This window comes from Melozone crissalis, unplaced genomic scaffold (assembly GCF_028551555.1).
Source record: "Melozone crissalis strain CALT ecotype California unplaced genomic scaffold, PUWL_Pcris_2 ptg000016l_1, whole genome shotgun sequence".
NCBI lineage: Eukaryota > Metazoa > Chordata > Aves > Passeriformes > Passerellidae > Melozone > Melozone crissalis.
In genome coordinates, this window is record NW_026535794.1 from 26,603,376 (window position 1) to 26,609,375 (window position 6,000).

Sequence of the window (6,000 nt, forward strand, 5' to 3'; positions counted from 1 at the left end):
ACTAACATTTCTGCCACAGTTACTGTCATTTCCTTCTCATATCTACCAAAGCCTATGAGACATCCCAGAAAACTACACATTTATTAAATTTCGTTTATTCATTTGTCTTAATCCTTCAAATAATTTAAAACCCCCCAAAGAATTAACCTACTCTACTGAGCCTGCTACCCCTGCCAAATCTGACATACAGAAAAATCCCAAGCACATGCTTAAAACAACAGAAGTGTCAGAGAAATTGGAGTTTGTTCTCCAAGGAGGTAGTTTGACCCAACACAACACACCTTTGTTTTTCAAGCTAGTAAACTGAGTGGAGAACAAACCACAGTAATACCAGCAGGTATCTTAAATGACTAAGATTGTGTGATTAAAGACTTGCACTGTAAGAAACCATGTACAAGGCATGAAGAAATCTGAATGTTTTGGGTCTTCTTTCCGTCATTTTGTAGCACTACCTAGGCACCTACCTTCACAAAGTACATCCAACCAAATGAGCAGCAGTACTACTGACATCTGTCTTTCACTCAATTTTACACTGACTCTAATACTCTGTGTAGGGCATGCATGGTCACATCTATTGCAGAGAGTACTGACAAGAGTCATTTTCTTCCAAAACACAATTGTTGCACTTCTAATTTCACAACATACAATTAATGTGTGAATTAATTATTCTACTTAAGTTTCCGGTGTAGTCTAAAGAAAGGATGATATCTGGGGCCATGTTTCTTATGCTGTCATTTATTCTTTATTTTTCTATTCCCAACTCTGATGTGTACACTTGGCAGACAAACTACATATTTACAGTTTGTTTATTGCTCCCTTATACCAAGAACTAAAGAGTATCAATCCATCTGAACCACTCTGGTTTTCAGTACTTGAATGATTACAAGTAATTTTTAGCCAACCTGAAAAAGCAGGAATTTGTCAACATGTTTGTTAAAACTTATTTTTGCCCCCACAAAGTGCAAGGACCAACTCAAGAGTTAGTATTCCTCTCTAAAAAAATAATTTTGTGTCTATTTTGGTACTATATATCTGTCATATAATTCCATAAACTATCAAGTCAAACTTACAGGCATAAAGTGATCTTCTTTCTAGAGCATAAATGCACTGAAATTATACTTGGAACTGGGTTGGGGGTTTTCTTGTTTTTTTTTTTTAAACAGTTGAGAACAAAAAATTCCTAAACCCAGTGGATTCTCAAAAACACTGATAAGAATGGCACATGAAGTCACAAGATGTACACGTACAGTACGTGTAGTCTCAGAACAAAATATTTCAAATAAATGCTGGTTGACTGCAAGATTGATGAGCAAACAACAGCACTTTCTAGATAAGTTCATTTGCACATAGAACTTTATCATTTGCACAGAGATATTTAATCACACAAAAATTAAATTTTAAATTCCTTTTTCAGATTATACTGGTTTTTCATCTGCTTATTGTGGAATAACATAGGTACAACACATAGTATCAGTTTCCCCTCAGATAACATCTTTTACTTCACTAGTAAAGTGTTCCATTGCATTTGTGGAGACAGTGAGATTTGTAAGTACTACATGCATTTTATGGAAGAATAACTTGAGTATAAGTCATTGAATGGCAGGTCTAAGCTCACTGCAAATGAGCAAAACTGGGGATATTTACTATGCAGTATTTATTCTTTTTCTAAACGCAGACTTGCTTTGTTTCTTTAAAATGACTATCAAATTGTTTCGTAACACACATTTGTTCTCTGCATTTAAGAACTGCTACATGTAAACTTAATAGCTGAATATTATTAAGCAAAATATCATATGGAACATGCAGTGTACATAGACTATAAGAGACAAATTGCTCTTCTGATGCACTCTAGCTCTAGCAGTCAGCGTAGAGTCTTACTACTGGGAAACTTTCCTCTTGCGAAACTACGAGAAAAGTAGTGAATGGACCAAAAAACCCAAACCCATGAAACTCTTGCATGTACAGTATATTACATACAAACATATAAGGCTTTAGAACTTCAAACTAATGGCTCTCTTATTTAGATACTCTATTTGCTGGCACAGTCAACCTTCTCACATTTCTGCCTCCCTCCTGCCTTTTCATCCATTCAGAAGCCAGAAGGCAATGCCATTTATACCCAAGGGGAAACAATGCTGGAGGAGGGAACACAAGAAAATAATTTTCTCCAGATTCCCTTAGAGATTATTCCACATCTGTGGATAAGAGATTCGATTAACAAAACAGCCTCACCATGCACAGCCAGAACAATGCAGGGCGATCTCCTCGCACCGCCCTTTGAGTAAACACCACCAGTGCAGGCTACATATTCTCAGCAGACACAGAGTCCACTCAACTTTTGTATTACTGCTCTCAGTAATATCCTGGCACACCAGCTGACTGCTCCTAGGGCAGTGGTGATCCCTATGAAGCTACTTGCAAGACGTACCCAAGTACTGTTTCAGTGCCTTGGCACAGACAGTTCTCAAAGTTGACGCAAACAATTGCATAACCGGTCAAAATGCCCCTCAGTTTGCTGTGGCTAACAATAGCCACAGGAAAAAATACTGTGAGACTGCTATTACTAACAACACTTAAAAGGTCAAATTTCTTGTTCTTGACTGTTTGGTTCTAACAAACTTCACTCTCTGGGATTTTGTATTTGTAATGTTTCTGCATCGTGGCATAATTTTGTCTCCAGAGTGATTTTATGGCTGAGAAGCAGCAAAACATCTTGAAGAATAAAGTACAGAGCAATACTCTTGGAGGTGATTTTGAAAAGTATTAAAAAGTCTTTGAGAGCATTTTTTGTCTTCTTGTTTATTTGAGATATTAGCACATTTTTTTCTGCCAACTTGTACCAACAGCTTTCAACACTACTTGAAGCCCGAAAATAGCTGTTATTATTAATTTCTTCAAGAAAAGATGATGTGAGAAATCATCAGAACAATTTAACAACTGTGTAAAGTATGGATAACAGAGAGAAACGAGCAAGATTGTTGGGCTTGAAACTCTACTAAGCCAGGAAAAAACCCCCCAACTCTGTAGTAGGGTTCAACAGGAATTTTACTTTGCACTATGTGATCCCCTTCACCCCCCACTAATATAAACTTCTAAAAGAAAAATGTTAATGAAACCTCCCCCTTCCATAAACTCATAACTTGTCTTCTTGAACCTGCAGTTTATATTTGAATCTCAACTCCAACAAACACAATAGAAGAAAGCACCATTATCTAAAATGCATTTATTTTTTTTTCTCAACTAAAGCAAATTCTACTGACCAGCATCTAGATTCTTGAGTAAAGAGCTGGAACCTTTCTGGAAACAACAATGTTTCAGGCATGACATTCTGACAGTGAAGAAACTTGAAAAACTCATGTAGACTGAGGTTTGGCACTATTTAGCCACCACACTATCTTCCAGTAGAGTGTCATGTGCAAAATGTGACTGGTTATACCAGTTATGGCAGTTCACTACTCTAAAGATCTCTGTGGCTTGACACTAAATTCCTCCTTCAGAGATATTAACATTAATCTTAAACTATTAAATTACTAAGTTTAAGCCAACAGGCTGTTCAAACAGCAGTTAAAAAAAAAACCTGATAAAGTCTAAACAAGATGTTGCTGGTTGTCATGCTAAGTACCAGTAAGAACTGCAACTTCTACAACTGTGCCAGACAGCACTGTCAAGGGGTTCTTCCACTCCCCATTTGAGAACGCTACATAGACAAAGTGGAAAGAGTGGATTATCAAAAAATCAAGAGTGGATTATAAAAAAATCGGCTAAAAGACCATAACCAAATGCCACCTGCACTGCAGATGCCAAAATCTAGCCCACTGTTTTCTCTGTCCAACAGTTTGGAAAAGTGATCAAACAGTTTTGTCCTTACAAGAGCAGAACACAAGAACAGCTTATTTCCAAGAAGTCTGAAACAAGGGCCACAGCTGCTTTCTGAGACCGAAATGAAATAAAATCTATCCAGAAACTGAAAGAAAGAGGATAACACAATTAAACATGGGGAGAACAAAAGCAAACAAACAGGCGTTTAATGGAAATAATAGGTCATCTTGGTTTAAAGCAAGGCTTGTAGGCAGGGAGAAAATATCACAAACAACCAAACAGAAGAACAACTCCAATGCCGAGTTTCCAAACTACTACCACAATGTAACTTGGTGGTAGGGGGTTAAAGGATGTAACCGTGAGATTACCAGAGTCAATTTCACATTTACACCCCTGAACTAAGTCAAGCCTGCATTACTGCTTTAGGAGGGGTCACACAGATCCTTGAGACTAACAGCTTTACACAAAACCGTGTGAAACAGAAGACTTATTTACATATGGCACTGAACAAATGCATATGATATTGACAAATCACACACTGCCCTTCATCCCTTTCTGCTACTAAAAACCGACCTGATGTTTCAAGTAATATCCGATTTTTCTATTTTCTTCTAAAAGACTATAGCAGCTTTCATGAGTCAGGTGGATGGACGCAAAATACACCTGATTACCAGGATGAACCTTTCACAAATTCTAAGCTTTAAGCCGTAAACGTGGGATTCTTGAAGTGCCATTTCCCCAGCTGTCACTGCCTCGGTGCTGGTTCGATGTCTGACATTACCTGATCAGAGGATGCCCTGCCGCCCCTCTCCACCCGGCCGATCCCGGGAGGGTTCGGAGCGCAGCCGGGCAACCTGCGCTGAGCCGGCAGCCGAGCCGGAAACCGCCGCGGAGAGCCGGCCGTTTCCCTCCCCGCTTCCAGCGGGCGCAGCGCCAGCGAGGATGTACGGGAGGCACAAACGGATACATGCAATAATCATGGCGAGACAACCGCACGGCAGGAGGGGGAACACAAGGCAAAAGAAGGAACAGATGCCATCTTGAGCCTCGGAAATGTCGTTCTGAACAGGTCCGCCCGTGGATACCGCGCTGACGGGCACCAGCTCCGCAGGCCCGGCGGCCGCGCCGCCTCCCTCGCCCCGAGCGGGCTGCCCGCGGGGAAGGCGGCGCCCACCCCGTGCTGGTACCCGCGGCAGCGGCTCTCCCCGCCCGGCCCCAGCGCGGAGACCGGCGAGCCCCCCCTTCCCGCACTCACCTTGCGGAGGGAAGGGGAGGGAAGGGCCGAGCCGCAGGCGCCGCCGCCCCGCCAGGTGTTCCAGCGCCGCCGGCGTCAGCGCGGCCACCGGAGCCGCCTGTGCCGGCGCGGGCGCCCCCGCAGCGGGGCGGAGCCGCCGCCCGGCCCGGCCCAGCCCGGCCCCCGAGCCGGGAGGGCGCGGCCGCCAGGTCCGCGGAGCTCGGGCCGGCCGCTGCCCGGTAGTGGCCAGGGCAGGGAGGCGTTTCCTCCTGCTTTTCCTGCCGCGCTGTGAGGGAAGCGGCGGGAGAGTCACTCGGGTTGGGGTCCTGATCACCGCCTCGACAAAGCCCTAAGCCCCGTGCCTCCGCCCCAGCCTGCTGGGGACCGCAGGTGTCCCGCGAGGAGCAGCAAGGAAATACTAAAATGTTTCGGTTGTCATAAATAGCTGCCATCGAGGAGTGGAAACTTGGAGGAAAAGGCCCTTTAACGTAGCAGGCAGGTGGCAGTGACGGGGAGGGGGTCAGGAGAGCGGTGGTTTTGAGCTCATGTCGGAATTGGGTCATTGGGGTTGTGTGAGAGCTTTTTGAGTAAAGGAGGTGGATTTGAAGCTGATTTCAGAGCTTGAAATGAGGAGAAGAGTTCACAGGTGGCATTTGAAAATGAAGTAAAAGGAGAAACGGAGAGCAGCGGTACCGTGTGAAAAATGATCCCACTTAAGTGGGGCAGTGTTAACTTACCGGTGTGAGAGAGCAGAGGTGCAAGCACACCGCAGGGCGTGAAAGCAGGAACGGAGAAGAGGTTGGGTTGATAGGGCCCCAAAAAGGGTTGAGGAAGAGTGGACAGGAGGAAGCTGTGGAAAATGAAGAGAGGAGAAGAGTGGTTGTGAGGCTTCATTTTCTGAACCTTACAGAGATCCCAAGCACTCATGTCAGTGTCTCCATGTTTCT

General features: G+C 43.8%; 1 protein-coding gene across 3 annotated transcripts in view; it reads right to left on the minus strand.

Annotated features, from left to right (window-relative positions):
* ICA1 (islet cell autoantigen 1) overlaps window positions 1-4,652 on the minus strand; it is a 65,104-nt gene extending 60,452 nt beyond the window's left edge. The window contains exon 1 of one of the 3 annotated variants that reach the window (XM_054273329.1): window positions 4,601-4,652. The gene's annotated coding sequence lies outside the window, so the exon portion shown is untranslated. The remainder of the gene's footprint in view (window positions 1-4,600) is intronic. The other 2 variants (XM_054273326.1, XM_054273325.1) reach the window with 2 other exon arrangements.
* Window positions 4,653-6,000: the final 1,348 nt, after the last annotated feature.